The sequence below is a fragment of the Theobroma cacao genome, chromosome 6 (assembly GCF_053813885.1).
Source record: "Theobroma cacao isolate CCN51 chromosome 6, ASM5381388v1, whole genome shotgun sequence".
In the NCBI taxonomy this organism is placed as follows: domain Eukaryota; kingdom Viridiplantae; phylum Streptophyta; class Magnoliopsida; order Malvales; family Malvaceae; genus Theobroma; species Theobroma cacao.
In genome coordinates this window covers 3,324,167-3,339,771 of record NC_142644.1, presented here as the reverse complement: position 1 = coordinate 3,339,771, position 15,605 = coordinate 3,324,167, and the positions used below count along the sequence as shown (strand labels likewise).

General features: G+C 33.9%; 1 pseudogene; it reads left to right on the top strand.

Moving 5' to 3' along the window:
- The first annotated feature begins 853 nt into the window (after positions 1 to 853).
- On the top strand, positions 854 to 14,512 carry LOC148761992 (uncharacterized; annotated as a pseudogene).
- Positions 14,513 to 15,605: the final 1,093 nt, after the last annotated feature.

Here is a 15,605-nt window from a genome sequence, read left to right as displayed (position 1 = left end):
AAATGAAAAGTACAAATAAAGGGTTGGATGGGATCAATATCTGCAACATTTGAATCACAGTTTCAAGTTTATGTGATCGTGATTGCCCTGCCTCATGTGGGAACAAAATATTGTTCTTAACTAGACTCATTTAGGTTCAAATATATGGTACATAGAAAGTTCATTTCATTGTATGCTGAGCAAGTCTTGTTCATGTCAGAATTCTAACACCAATTTAGGGTTTAACTAAGTTAATTATAAACTGAGATTAACCTAGCTCAATCTGCGATCACATTATTTTAATACTTATTTAGCTTAATATGGGCTTTACTAGTTTTTTATACAGACCATTTTATTTAAATAAAATAAAATCAATTAGCAAAACCTCACAGTGAAAAAGTATAATTCTCTAGTTACCAACATGGTTTGTATGCAAATGACTCCTAAAAACATTTTATGCCGTCTTAGATTAAGCAACAATTACATGAATAAGTATTCTCCTAATCTGCATGTTATTAATATAAAATAAGACTTTGTAATTTAATAGTATAAAATTTATTGGCTATGGCGCACATCTGATTCTTTGAATTGGATACTGTTTGCAAGTAATCTGCTACCACGTATGCGGATTGGCGTTTGCCCTCTTAGTTTACGATGCTCAACCAAAGTACAAGTCAAAAGGCTTTCAACTACAAAGCTAAAGACAAAGAATAACTTTGAATCATAAGCCTGAAGAACGTAAGATAATGCGGCAAGTTACTTTTGTCTCTGTCTTTTCTTTCGAGAAAATCTATGAAACTCCGGGTTGTCATTACATCAGTTTTTTTTTTCCTTCGAACTTGAGACACAGCAAGAAACGGAAGCGTTCAACGCAATGCTCTGTACCAAATCACGTCCGTCTCTTCTCCTTCCAACGTTTTTCCTGGTTTTTTCAACCTTCTTTGCACTGTCTCGTGCCTCTTTATCTTATCATGTACCAACCAAACCCAATCCAGGTAGTTACTTTGTCTTGGTTTGATGTTCTTGAAGCAAGAAACTGGTGTTTCAAGATACTATAAGCATGCGTTTCCTAAGTGGGCTTTGGTCTTTTTCTGATTTTTTGCAAACTAACTTTGATTCTGTCAATTGGTAATGATTCTTGTTTATAGGGGTGATGGGTGGAAGTAAATATGGTGTCGTATCAGATGGAATGAGAAGGTCTGTTGTAGAAGGAGTTTATGTTAAGGCTATGAAAACTCGACTCTGGTGTTAGCTGCAGAGAGAACTCACAGGAAAGACCCTCTTGACAATTTTAACTATTACAAGGGTGGATGGAACATTAGCGAAAAGCATTACTTTTCTGTGAGTTTTCTTGGTTTTCTGTTACATTACCTTGTCTAACTTATATCAAATCCTTTCATTGCTTTATAACTTGTGTTCGCTATTTAGTTGGTTTATCTTGGGTGTTAATGGTTTATATTCTAGTTATGATTATTAATTAAGGCATTAGTTCTTTATCAGTGCAAAGTAAAATCTGTAGGATACTCATGATTCAGTAAGAATTGGACTCTCCCTTTTGCTCATATGATGTCCTTGATGTCTATGCTCTGTTAAAATTTTCTCCTTCGACACTTCACAGATCGTTAATTGTTTGATCTCCCACATATTTTTTTATCATTTTCCTTACATGATTTATTCATTAGGAATTAAACATTGAAAGTTTGGTTCTTCAACCTAAGGCTTTGAAGCAATTCATGACCCAATTCTTCACTTACATAAATTATTGGATAGAAGTCATGCTTTTAAATCCTAAAATATAAAGACATCTTTATCTGTTACATGATTGTGTTGTGATTTGTTATGAATTTATTTTCTCTTTTAGGTTCTGTAATGTTTGTGCACAAAGATTTTCTTTTTTTTTTTTTCTGACTTCATGTGCAGCCTGGGGGATCCCATTATTCTCTCAAGATCGGTAGTTTCTTATTGGCATTAGTTTCTGATGCACCATTACAACCTTTTTGTTAGCTTTGTTGGGATATTAGGTACCTTATGCAGGTTTTTGGAATTTGCTAGTCTTTTATAATCTGTTGAATATTTAATATTTATCCCACACAGAGTTTGGCATGTGCAATAACAAGATATCTGTGCTATTCACTGATAGTTTTGAGATATTCTGAAATATCTGAATATGATATATTATAATGTTTGTATTCAGATGTATTTCTATAACTAAAAGATTATATTTAGCTAGACAGTTAGAGCTTGAATATATTCCTACTTTTATGCTATAATTTTTATGGCTGGAAGAAATTGCCAACTTAACTCACATGATTCATGTCGTCGGTGAAGTCTGTTGGATTTACTGCTGCTCCTCTGTTTCTCATTGCTGCATTTTGGTTTCTGGGATTTGGCATGTGCCTGTTAGTGATCACTCTCTGCCATTGTTGCTGTCGACGCCAGCATTACGACTATTCTCAAACCATTTATCTCCTGTCTCTTATTTTTCTCACACTTTTTACCATTGCTGCAGTGTAACATTTTTACCTCCTAACATCCAGGGCAACATTGAGAGGGTTGATAAGAAGATAAATGATTCTGCCAAAATTTTGGAAAGAAAGTCAAAGGAAAATTCTGAGAAAATTCGACATGTTTTAGATTATGTGTAAGTAAATGCTTCCATTTCAAATTAGGTTCAGTAACTGCCATGCAGAAGACTTGGTTCTAGAGAGTGTTATGCTAGGATTTATCTTGGTTCTAAAAGCATTGTCAATCTGCCATGCAGAAGCCTCGCTTTAATCATCATAGCGTCTGTAATGCTGCTTATGGCTTTCCTCGGTTTCTGTAAGCAATCTAATCCTGGTATCTGAATCAAATTGTCTAAAAATTAATGACCTCTAATGGTCACAGAATTAAGTTGTTGTCATTTATATTGCAGCATTTTCAGTTTCTGGCATGCGTTTTTGTGTGTACATGTGAGTGACCTTTACCATTTCTTTCCCTTTTTATTATCCTTCTGTTAGTTTTGACCTATTTGAGTTATTGCAGATTGGTGATCATAGGGTGGATCCTTGTCACAGTCATCTTTATTTTGTGTGGCATATTCATCATAGTTCATAAGTAAGTCATACAATTAATTGAACACATTTTCCTACCAAGGGAACCTACGGTTTCTGTAATATGCCATGATAATTGCTGCTGTTAGGAACATTAAGAAGCTAATTTTTCTTCTCTTGTTGTCTTGGAAATAGGAGAGACAGCACCTATCATCTAGCTTGCCTCCATCAAAATTATTTCTTCATATTTTTTATTTTTCACGTTGGTATTGATAATTTGGTAGTACATTGCAGTTGAGCCTGTGCTGTAGATTCTGACATTCTGCACATCAAGCCCCTTTTGATTTTTGACAACAATTACCTTGGCAATTTTTTATTCTGAATACACACATATATCTGATGATTGAGTCTTAAAATTCTTCTTAGTTTGCAACAGATTGGGTAAAAAACTGATAATAGTTTGCCCATTTTCAATTCTAGCTATTTGAATAACAGTGCAAACGCGTTAGATGCTTATGCCGGTGTCTTGGCTTATGATGTAAAGACCGGAATTCCCTTGGAGAGTTGATGAGCATATACGATAAAACCCCCAATCCAATTGCTAAAATTTTTAGTTTAAGGCAATACTTTATCCTTTAATATCAAGTCTTTGCTGCATTTCCCAGAAAACCATCACTCTTTCAAGTGGTATGAAAACCGAGGGTTTGTCTTCTACTGTCTGGCAAGCCAATCTTGCTGGTAGGCTCCATATGCAAAGATTACACCTTTAGATTCTCAGCGAGCAGTGGCTTTTTAGAGAGTAAATAGGGTATGCTGTGACTATTAGATGGTTGAGCTAAGTAGGTCACACGAGGGGAAGTGATGCTAATGTGTTTGGACATACCGCGTAAGGAGGAGATGGTTAAGGTACATGAGTGGAAGCTGTCCCAAACTAGGAAAAAATGCCCAAGTCAATGACTATACTTTTAGTTCAATGGTGCTTTAACATTTGTACGATAATTAGGCCCTTGATAATTGATATAGTCATATAGTGATGCAACAAAATGTGTATATGTCTTTCATTGGTCATATTGACCGTGTGGATTCTCTGATGAAAATGCTACTTTGTTACTTATAACTCGAGTGTGCGTCTAATCTACTTCTCTCCATTTTTCATTGTGATGGACGATAGTTGTGTTGCTATGGAACAATGGGTCCTGTATCCTACAGCTCATACTGCTTTGGATGATATTATTCCATGTGTGGACCGTGCAACAGCTAAAGCAGCATTAGATGAAAGCAAAGATGTTTCTACGCGCTTGGTGGGTACTGTTAATGCCTTAATCAATAATGTGGCTAACTTGAACGTCCCACCCAATCCCAGCCCTATTTACTACAATCAATCTGGCCCACTAGTGCCAGCCCTCTGTAGCCCTTACAACTCTGACAAGACAGACAGGAAATGCAATGCTGATGAAGTAAACTTGGGCAATGCAGCACAGGTAAGCCAAAGGCAGGTGTGAAATCACACATATAGAATAAGATGCATGATGCATTTAGAAAAGCTGGTGTTTTCCTTTCAAGGAATGGAATAGAGAGAAAATCTTTGGATAGAGCCTTTTATGGAGTCAGTCAAGGAAGTAACTTTTAGAATATTTAGATATAATTTTGAATGGCAGGACAAAGATTAGCTTCTATTGGTTTGAGTTTGCAGAGAAATCAGAAAGTAGATTACTGGAAAGTTAATGCTAAAAGTGGGGTGAGGAGCCATTCTATATGTGAGATGAATTGACAAAACCTACTCTAACACTAAAGCTATCTAGAGAAATGTGAAAGCCCATGCCATTTGTGTTGAGCCTAGGCGTAACTCTTCTTCTTTGGGCAAGATTGAGGAGCTTTACTGTGAAATTAAATAATGTTACTAAATTACACTAGCACAATATCAAAATCAGAATGTGAGAAAACAAATAGAAAACGAAGAAATATAATTTTATTAAAAAATTGCAGAAACAAGAATACAGAGAACTAATAACTTCTAAAACAATTTCACTAGACGTGTGCATTACATAACTTACAAACGAAAGAGTGATTTATAAACTGCCTAGAACTTACAAGTTAATACACTAAGACTCAGAAAATTGAGAAGACAAATATAAAATCAAAGTAGATAAGCAAAAAACTAATATAAGTTCTAGTGGCTTTCACAAAATTATGTTTACCATTTTTAGCACTCCCTTTTAAGGTAATTTCCTAAAAATAAGTCCAAGTTTAGCTCGAAGCAACTCAAAAGATCCTTCTGATAGTGACTTGGTGAATATATCAACTATATTCTCTTTGAGTTTGCACTTTTGCTACATCAATGGTATCATCTAAAACTGTCTCACAAAATGGCGCTCCAATTTAATATGCTTTGTTCTTGCATGATACACTGGATTAACAGCCAACTTCAAGGTACTTTCATTATCTCCGAAAATGGTACTTGACTTGTAAAGGGGTAAATGAAGATCATCAAAGAGTCTTTGAAACCAAACATATTCTTGTCTAGCTTTAAGATACTTGTTTCTCCACACAAAAAACATAACCAGAAGTAGACTTTCTATCATCCAAATTACCACCTAAATCAGTATGTGAATAACCAACCAAAGAGACATCAGTCCACTCCTTGTAAAACAACCACGTCAAGAGCAGAATTGAGTTCTCTTAGCAACCTCCTAATGAGGCTTCCTTGTGCTTGCATTTAGCAACTAACAAGTCCAATAGAGAAAACAATATCTAATCTTGTGAGAGTCAAGTAAATAAGACTTCCAACAAGAACACGATAAGTTAACATATTTCTTCTTAGAAATAAATATTCTATTAGCAAACTTCACCTCTGAACCAAACAAATGCCTTAATTCTCCCAAACATCTCATATAGGATAGAAAGCTCATCTTGAAGTTTTTCAACTTCATATTCATCATCCCTATTATTATCATGTCATCTACACAAAGAAACACAACCACATTCAAAACCTTTATTCTACATACTAGGATCTGAACTGGAGGCAACAAATCCATAAAAGTGCAGATATTGAGCAATCTTACAATACCAGGTTCTTGGGGCATGTTTTAATCCATAAAGTGCTTTTCTAAATTTGCACCCAAACTGTGGATCTGATTGTGAAACATAACTTGGTGGTTGTTCCATGTAAATATCTTTGTCAAGTTTCCCATATAAAAAAGCATTCTTCACATCAAAGCGCCACAGCTTTTAATTGTAACAAGCTACCAAGGCTAGAATAGATGAACGTAGGTAATTTTCTCCATAGTGTTAAAAGTTTCTTCATAATGGTTTTCATAATTTTGAGAAAAATCTCGAGCAACTAGCCTTGCTTTATACATGTCAATGATAAAAATAATAAATAGCTTTGAGATCTTAGAGAGAAATATGAGAAATTTTGAATAACTTGAAAAACAGGGGCTTACAAAGGCACCCCTGTATTCTTTTTCATACATATTTCTATGGATGGCTCAACTATGATCGGTAGCCAATTACATGGTGTAAAATAGAAAACACTGAATCTTGTCAGCTACACAGCTGTAGCACAAATGAATAAAAAAGGACACTACCAATAAGAAAATATACCATATTGTGAGAGAGATTCATGGCCAGCATACATGCCTTGCTCTCACGTGACTTAACCTTAACAACATAAGAAATAAAAGAAACTTAGTTAAATAACATCAACATATTTCTAACAAATTCTAATACACCTCCTTGAGATCAAATTTAGTGATTCCTATATTTGATCTCATCTTCATGAATTTATCAACAAGTAAGTTCTTGGTCATGATATTTGCAAATTGGTCATTTGAGTTGCAACAACAGACCTGAATTTCATTGTTCTTCACCAGCTCTCTGATAGAATGATATTTCACATGAATGTGTTTTGTGTGACCATGTCGGACCGAATTTTTAGCCATCGAGATATCCAACTAGTTGTCAACCCAAAGAACTATGGGAGTGTCATCCATCTTCCTTAAGTCAAGCAACATTTTCCTCAACCAAATAAAGTGATTAGTTGTTGTTGAAGCTGAGACATACTCGGCTTCAATTGATGAGTGTGCAACAACATCCTACTTCTTTGAATTCCAGGAACAGATTCCACTTCCAAAGAAAAAAACATAGCCTATAGTGCTCTTGGAGTCATCAAGATTGGCCGCCCAATCATTATCTGAATAACTTCTAAGATTTGGGCTAAGAGCATTGCTATACATAATACCAAAATCAACAGTTCCCTTTAGATATCTTAATACTCTTTTTGTAGCACATAAATGAGTCATGGTTGGGGCTTGCAGAAATCTTGATAGCAAACTTGTATAGAACATCAAGTCTAGTCTAGTTGTAGTTAAATAAAGCAAACTTCCTATAAAACTTTTGTAGTGAGTTAAATCAGCTTCAAGTGCTTCATCATGCTTAGGCACTTTTAAGTTTGCCGGTTATGGAGTATTTGAACACTTAAAGTTTTCCATCTTGAATTTTTTCAACAACCTTTTTACATACTTCTTCTGATGTATGAACACTCCTTTGACAGATTGAACAATCTCCAAACCAAGGAAATAGGACAGCAAGCCTACGTCATTCATCTCAAACTCCCTCATTATCTCAAGCTTGTACTTGTTCACTAAAGAACCTTTAGGACTAGTTAAACGTAAATAATCCACATATATGGAGACAATGATTTGTGCTTCTGTCCTTGCATCTTTGATGTTTAAGGTGGGTTCATTTTCACCTTTCATGAAACCTTTTTTGTTCATATAGGCATCTATATTTGCATACCAAGCACGAGGAGCTTGTTTAAGCCCATACAAGGCCTTTTTAAGCTTGCAAATGCTGTCTTCCATGCCAGGCACAGCAAACCCCATGGGTTGCTCATGTCTTCCTCTAAAAAACCATTAAGAAATGCTTACTTCACATCTAAATGCCAAAGTTGCCAGCTTTTTTTAATGGCAAAGGCAACCAATAATCTCACTATATCATGCCTCGCTGCGGGTGAGAAGGCCTTGATATAGTCAATACCATAAACTTGAGCAAATTCTTTAACCACCAAACGGGCTTTCAACTTGCTTATGGAACCATCTGGATCGAGTTTAGTTCTAAAGACCCATTTTACTCTAATTACCTTTTGTTCAGTTGGTCTAGGAACTAATTCCCAAGTTTCATTTTTACTTATCACGTCCATTTCATTTTGCATTGCTAATTTTCAACTTTCAGACTTGAATGCTTCTTTAAAGTTTGCTAGTTCCATTATTGTCAGATGACACCTTCCATAAATATCAACCAAGTTTCTTGTTCAACGCACTGGAATATCATTTACATTCTCATCTTTTTCAAATTTAAGTTCAGTTGGCTTTCAATCAAGGCAAACTTGTTGGTTTCTAGATTCTTCAACTTCATGTTTATCCCAATTCCATCTTTTGTTTTCATCAAACTTAGCATCTTGGCTCACGAACACTTTGTTGTTGTTGACATCAAATAGCTTGTACACTACACCAAGACAAATAGCAGTTTGAGCCTTTTCATCTAGTTTTATTCTTTTGGTCTCAAATTCTTGTGCATATGCAATACAACCAAAGATCTTGAGTTGACAAATAGATGGCTTGGTGTGAAACCATGCCTTATATGGCGTAGTGCCTTTGAGTGCTTTAGTAACAACAAGATTCAGCAAATCATTTGTTGTATTAGTTACTTCGGCCTAGAAATATTTGGGCATTTTTTTCTCAAAGATCAAGCAACAAGGCATCTCCAATAAGTTGAGATTTTTCCACTCAACTAAACCATTTTGCTGAGGATTATATGGAATCGTAAGTTGATGCCTTATCCCATGTTTAGCTAAGTAATTCTTGAACTCAGTGCTTAGATATTCACCTTCATTATTAGTTCTTATGCCTTTAATTGAGTTTCCAACTTGCTTTCCAACAAGAGCCTTGAATTAATCAAACATCCAAACAGCTCAATTTTTTGCTAAAGAAAGTAAAGCTAGCAAAAACATATTTTATCATCTATAAATGATAAATAGTACTTACTACCATACAAAGAAGGAACACTTATGGGTCTTCTAATGTTTGAATGCATCAACTCAAGTTTCTTTACTATTCTTTGTAGATTCTATTTTGGAAAAGGTTTCTTAATTTGTTTTTCAAACTGACATGCTTCACACACTTCATCTAGTTTGATCATACATGGAAGACCATCATCAAGCTTGGAGGATGCCATGGTATTCAAAGAATTATATTCCAATGGCCAAGACACTTGTGCCAGAGTTGAGAATAATTTGTCATGCACTGATAAGATTGGTGGTTCATGTTTTTCCAATACAAAGGAAAACATTTGTTCTTCGTGCTAACCAATTGTAATTTGTAACCAGCAAAATCAAACATAGTGCATTGCTTGTTCTCAAACAGTAGTGTAAAGCTGTCTTTAACCAATTGACCAATAGATAACAATTTATAGCTAATCTTTGGAGGGTAAAAAACATTTGGTATTAGCTTCATACTGGATGATGTTTCAACCTTAACAGTACTAGCTCTGTAAACCTTCAAACATTCACCATTACCTATCTCTACTTGAGACTTGAATGATTTATCCAATGAAGCAAAGACATCTTCATTTCCAATGATATGGTTTGAGCAAGCACTATCAATAAACCACACATTCTTCTCTTGCAAATTACCAGGACTTTTAACCATAGCTTCATACCTGATGATGTTTCAACCTTGATAATACTAGCTCTGCAAACCTTCAAACATTCACCATTACCTATTTCAACTTGAGACTTGAATGTTTTATCCAATGAAGCAAAGACATCTTCATTTTCGGTGATATGATTTAAGTACGCACTATCAATAAATCACACATTCTTATCTTGCAAATTACCATGACTTTTAGCCATAAATAAGACCTCTTCAACTGTCTCTTTTTCCTCAACAACAGTTGCCTTTTCATATTGTCTATTTCCCTTGGCTTTGCAAACCTTTTCAATGTGGCCAATCTAGTTGCACGTTTTACATCTTGTATTCGGTCTGAACCAAGAAAACTTCTCCAAATGATTTTTCTTTTTGTAATGCTGGCACGGTGGAAACTTGCCATTTTGCTTTCTATTGTCATTCAACTTCTTAACTTTTTTCTCCTTTCTCCATTTCTTTCTTTCTAAAACCACTGCTAGCACCTCTTTTTTGTTTTACCATTAATGCTTCTTCGTTTATTTCATCCATCCTCACACCTCTTCTATGCTATTGAGCTTGGAAGGCATTCACAAGCTCTATAGCAGAGAGCAGAGCAATATCTGAAGTCTTCTAATAAGGATATTTTAGTCTTAAATTTTTTAGGTAAGCTAACCAATATTTTGGTTTACTATCCTTTTTTCATTCAAATTTTCACCTAATAATCTAAGCTGGTTAACAGTTTTCATTGCTTGGTTGTTGTAGTCCTTAATTGTCTCTTTCTTTTTCATCTTAAGCACTTCAAACTTTCTCCATCGATTGAGTGCTCGAATTTGCCTAGTCTGATCACTCCCTTGGTACTCTTTTTTCAACTTGTCTCACACTTCCTTGGCTGTCTCACAAGCCATGATATACGAGAAAATCAAACGGTGGAGTGGATGCAAGTGAGGGCTTCGTACTTTTAGGCCATCCCCTTTTTGTGTTGTTTGATTTGACTAAGAGTGGGGTATGTCCTCAATTTTGCTAGTTTACTGTCGATTTCAACCACTTCCCACAAATCGAAAGCTCTTAAAAATGCTTTCATCTTAACACTCTAAACAGAAAAATTCACTTGTAAAAATAGGTGGAGAGGGAGTACTAAAACTTAGAGAAGCCATTTGTTTCAAGGTTGGTCTTAGGTTTTGAGAAAGACAATGAATGATGAGTTTTAAGGGTTTAAAGATGAAAAAAAAAGTCTTCATAGATCCTCTAAAACCCTTAAAGGCTTTGATACCATAATAAAAATGATAAATTGCTTTGAGATCTTAGAGAGAAATACGAGAACTTCTAAATAACTTACAAAACAAGGGCTTACGGAGGCACCCTTGCATTTGTTTTTTATACACATTCCTAAGGATGGCTTGACTATAATCGGTAGCCAATTACATAGTGTCCAAAGGGACCAATAAAATAAGAAAACACTGAACCTTGTTGACTACATAGCTGTAGCACAAATGGATAAAAAAAAGGACACTAACAATAAAGAAATATACTAAACTATCAGGGAGATTCATGGCCAACATACATGCCTTGCTCTCACGTGACTTAACCTTAACAACATAAAAAATAAAATAAACTTAGTCAAATAACATCAACATAATTCTAACAAATTGTAACAATCCACACTTCCATCAGCTTTCTTTTTTATTTTATACATCCATTTACATGAGATAGGATGCACATCAAAAGGTTTGGGTGTAAGTTTCCAAGTTTCATTTCTCATAAGTGCATTCATTTCTTCATCGATGGCATGCTCTCATTGTTTAATTCCTTTAACTTCACCATAGCATCTAGGTTGGTCATCATTAATTGAACTTGCAAAGAAACAAGAGTAAGTGTGTACAAAATCTTAATTTCTATAATTGGTAAGTTAAATATTTTCTTTTTTGGCTTTTGAAAACCAGCCACAATTTCTAAATCTTCATCCTTTTGATGTTAATCACTAGCACTTTAGCTCCCTCTTTCAGTTTGCTTCTCTTATGGTGTTGGTAAGCTAGATGCATTTGATGGAATAGGCAAAATTATAGTTTTTGATTTGCTAAAATATGAAGCAACATTGTTTTGACCATAAAATGCGAAAACCTAATAAAAGACAAGCATCTCTGAGGACAATTATTTAATTTATGTTTCCAAGGTCATAGACTTCCAACCTTTCTTACGTTCATCTTATCCAACAAAAGCACATTTCCTTTCCTTGGCATTTAATTTGTTATGTCTAGAATTTGACATATGTTTAAAATCTAATTTGTTGGCAAATAGAGCCAAAGACTCTTTAAGTTTTCACCAATTGTTTTCCTACGATTATTAACTTAGAAAGGGACTTCATGTTAATTGGACTTAACGACACCCAATTAATCAAACATAGCGCACATCATCGCCCATAAGGCTTTAGCTAAATTTTTTGGATGCAATGTTTTATTTTCATTTCAATCACTCCATTCTGCTACAACATGTCATCACATGAGAGTTCCCTTCTAATGCCATGTTTCTCGAATAAAAGAATGAATTCAACAAAAGTGAATTTACGACCATTATCAGTTCGTAATTGTTCAATTTTCCTCCCAAGTTCACCCTTCAACTATCCTTTTAAATTCTCAAAATTTTGTAAATGCTTTTAACTTCTGTTTCATCTAATAAACCCAGGTATATATATCTTGTAAAATCATCAATAAACACTAATATATAATGATAACCAAAATATGATGAAGTTCTAATTGGATCATATAAGTCATTATGACTACGTTTAAGAGGAGCTGTACACTTGCAAAGTGACCTATCAAATAATATACGATGATCCTTACCACATTGACAACTTTCAGAAACTTCACTAGCTTTAAAACTTTTTAAATCAAGTAAACCTCTCACTAAATTTGTATGCACCATTATTTTCAGCTTATTCATGCTTAATGTCCATGTCTAGCACGCCAAAGAGATGCAATATCATCACTATTCATTTTATCAGTATAAGAAATAAAAACTGGTAGAACAATCAAATCATTAACTCTCTTCTCAATACAAACAATACAATCTTCAAAACCTTGATATTCTGTAAAAACTTTACATTATGCGGATCAAAGAGAACAAAGTTTCTATAATCCACACCTGGAATATTATACATGATCTCAAGTGTAATTTACTCATCTTCATTTTTTATGATCACAATGGTGCTTTCTTTCTCCACATGATACACTACATTGTATGTCGTAACAATGGAAGCTCTTTGTTGATCACTATAATAGTCTTGAAGCTTAGCATCATCACTAGTTAAGTGTTGCCCTTATCTTATAAAAAAAAAACACTCTTCCTTGTGGAACCAACCTTGAATTGATGTCCCAAAAGGAATAAATTCTAGCTTTAATCCCTGAACAATATGTCATTTCATTTGTGTTTCAAAAATTGGCTTCTCAAGATCCAAAGCAAAATTTGTTGACACAAATTTTATTTAAGAAAAATTAAGCTATAATGATATCACATTGGGAGGCATTTGCTAGTAATTTCAAATGAGTAATATCCTTCTTATTAAACAATTTGTCAAGAGTTTGCCGTATCTTAATTATTGATTTGCAGCATATGATATACTTAAACAACCCTTTAGAAATAGCTTTCTTCAAAATAAATTTTAGCCTTTGCATCTTTCTACTTTCATTGCTTGAAAGCAATAACATTCTCTGCATTGGTTTTTAGAGTAGTAAAATCATCATTGTCCACAACTTTCCACAAGTATTCACCAAGGAAATAGTACTCCATAAAAGTCCTCCATATCTTATAATTGGACTGGTTTGACAACTTATACCAATGCCAACAACACGACAACTCAATTTCAAGTGCTAAATGTTTGTTCTTCACAAAAGATCGTGCCATATATCAGTTACCAACCAAGCTCTGAGACCATGTGTAACTATATTTTACTAGCCCAAGATCAAATCAAAATGTGAAGAAACATATCAAAAACAAAGAATTGTAACTCTAATTTGAACAAAAGAACTGTGGGAGAACTGATAACTTCCAAAACTATTTCATTAGACTTGTGTATTACATTACTAACTAATGAAAAAAGGTATTTATGAATTGTCTAAAACATACAAGTCCATGCACTAAGGCTCATAAAAAATTGAAAAGACAAATATAAAACCAAATTAGATAAACATAAAATCGATATAAATTCTAGTGGCTTCCAGAAAATTATCTTTGCTATCTTTTAACACTTTAAACATGTACTTGAGAGTTAACTAAATCTTCAAAGACACAAGCCTAAGTCCTTTAGTAAGTAAAAAAACCTTGTACAATGGCCTTAATTGGGGTAAAACCAAAGGTCGAGGACAAAGAAAAAGAACTCTGCTTTTCCAAGTTTTAACATCTTACCAAATCGAGTGCCCTTAACATTATCATTTTGTATAATGCAGGAATGGAAGAAATATCTTTGCCAAGTTTCAGCAAGTGGAATTTGTATCACGAAAGGTAGATTGACCCGTCTTTTATGACCAAATGACAACTGTTGTAAATGTCAACTATGCATTACATTATCACGCCTCATTCCTTGTTGACATAGAAGATTGCACTTTTGTTCGAGAAATTGTTTCGAGTATCACTAAGGATTGTTGTCCAACTTTAAAGCGATCTAGCGAAATTATCTCTATTGGGTTAGTTATACTTTCAACTGAAGTTATGTTTTCTGTGACCTTATGGTTGTTTTATGCAAGAAAGAGGCGGCATCGAGAATACACTAAGTACGATACTGCTACATTTTCTCAAGACCAGTTAGGAGGAGAGAAAAGCATTTAAATTCTACATTATTTTATTGGCACTTCGTATATAGGTGGGACGCTCAGTCGTCCATGTTTTAATTTATAACATTAATTAGAAAAATAATAGTTTTCTATTGTAATATGTTAATAATTTATTTTTCTATGGATTTGATGAAAGTTTATGATTATGCATTCATTTTCAGTTTATTGCTTTTGAATATATCCTTCCCAAACTTGTACTGTAGTAATAGAATTAAATGACTCAACATCTAATTGGTTCATTCAGGGCTTATATATCTATTTAAAAACTTCTAAAACTAACATCAAGAATCTAGTCTTAGTTATCAGCTTTAACATGGCACAAATTATAAATTGCAAAAGGTTATATCAATTTAAAGGTTGATTCTGAAAAGTATGATAAATTTAAGAACCAATCTTACTTTATTTTAAAGTTTTATCTTAATATAATTGTCATCTTCATTAAATAAACCATAATTGTCATCATGTAAGGAATCTTGTTCTCCTAGTTGTTGTTAATTGTCATTCCAAATGATCAATGATGGATTTAGGATTTTGCATGAAAGGTAAGTAAATGGTAATTATATAAGATCATGAATTTATATATCTCAAATTTTACACATATAATAATAAAAAAATCAAAAATCAAAAAACTAATTAACTTCGTCACTACAAATGGTTATCGCCATTAACAATAATCATACAACATTTTTTTTTTTTTGTAAAGCAAAATGAATGAATATATTCAACCAGAAAATTTACAAGGACTGCTGTTTCATCAAACAAAGACAAAAACCAGTAGTGACAACCTTTAAAACAACTCAAAATGGAACAACTAGACTAGAAAAATCAATATAGAAGACAATTGTGCCAAAATCAAATAGCAATGCAAGGCAAAAACCCACCCAAAACATGACTAGAACACTCAAAATAAAAAGAAAGAGCTAAAACATCAAACAGTTGCAATAGGATCAGCCAAGACATTTATGAATCCTTAATATAACTGGTCAAGTTCAAAGGCATGTCAACAAGTTGCCACCAAAACTTCAAACATAGATGGAGCCACATGAGAGACTATCTAAAAGAAGAACAGGGCATCCGAAATCATCACA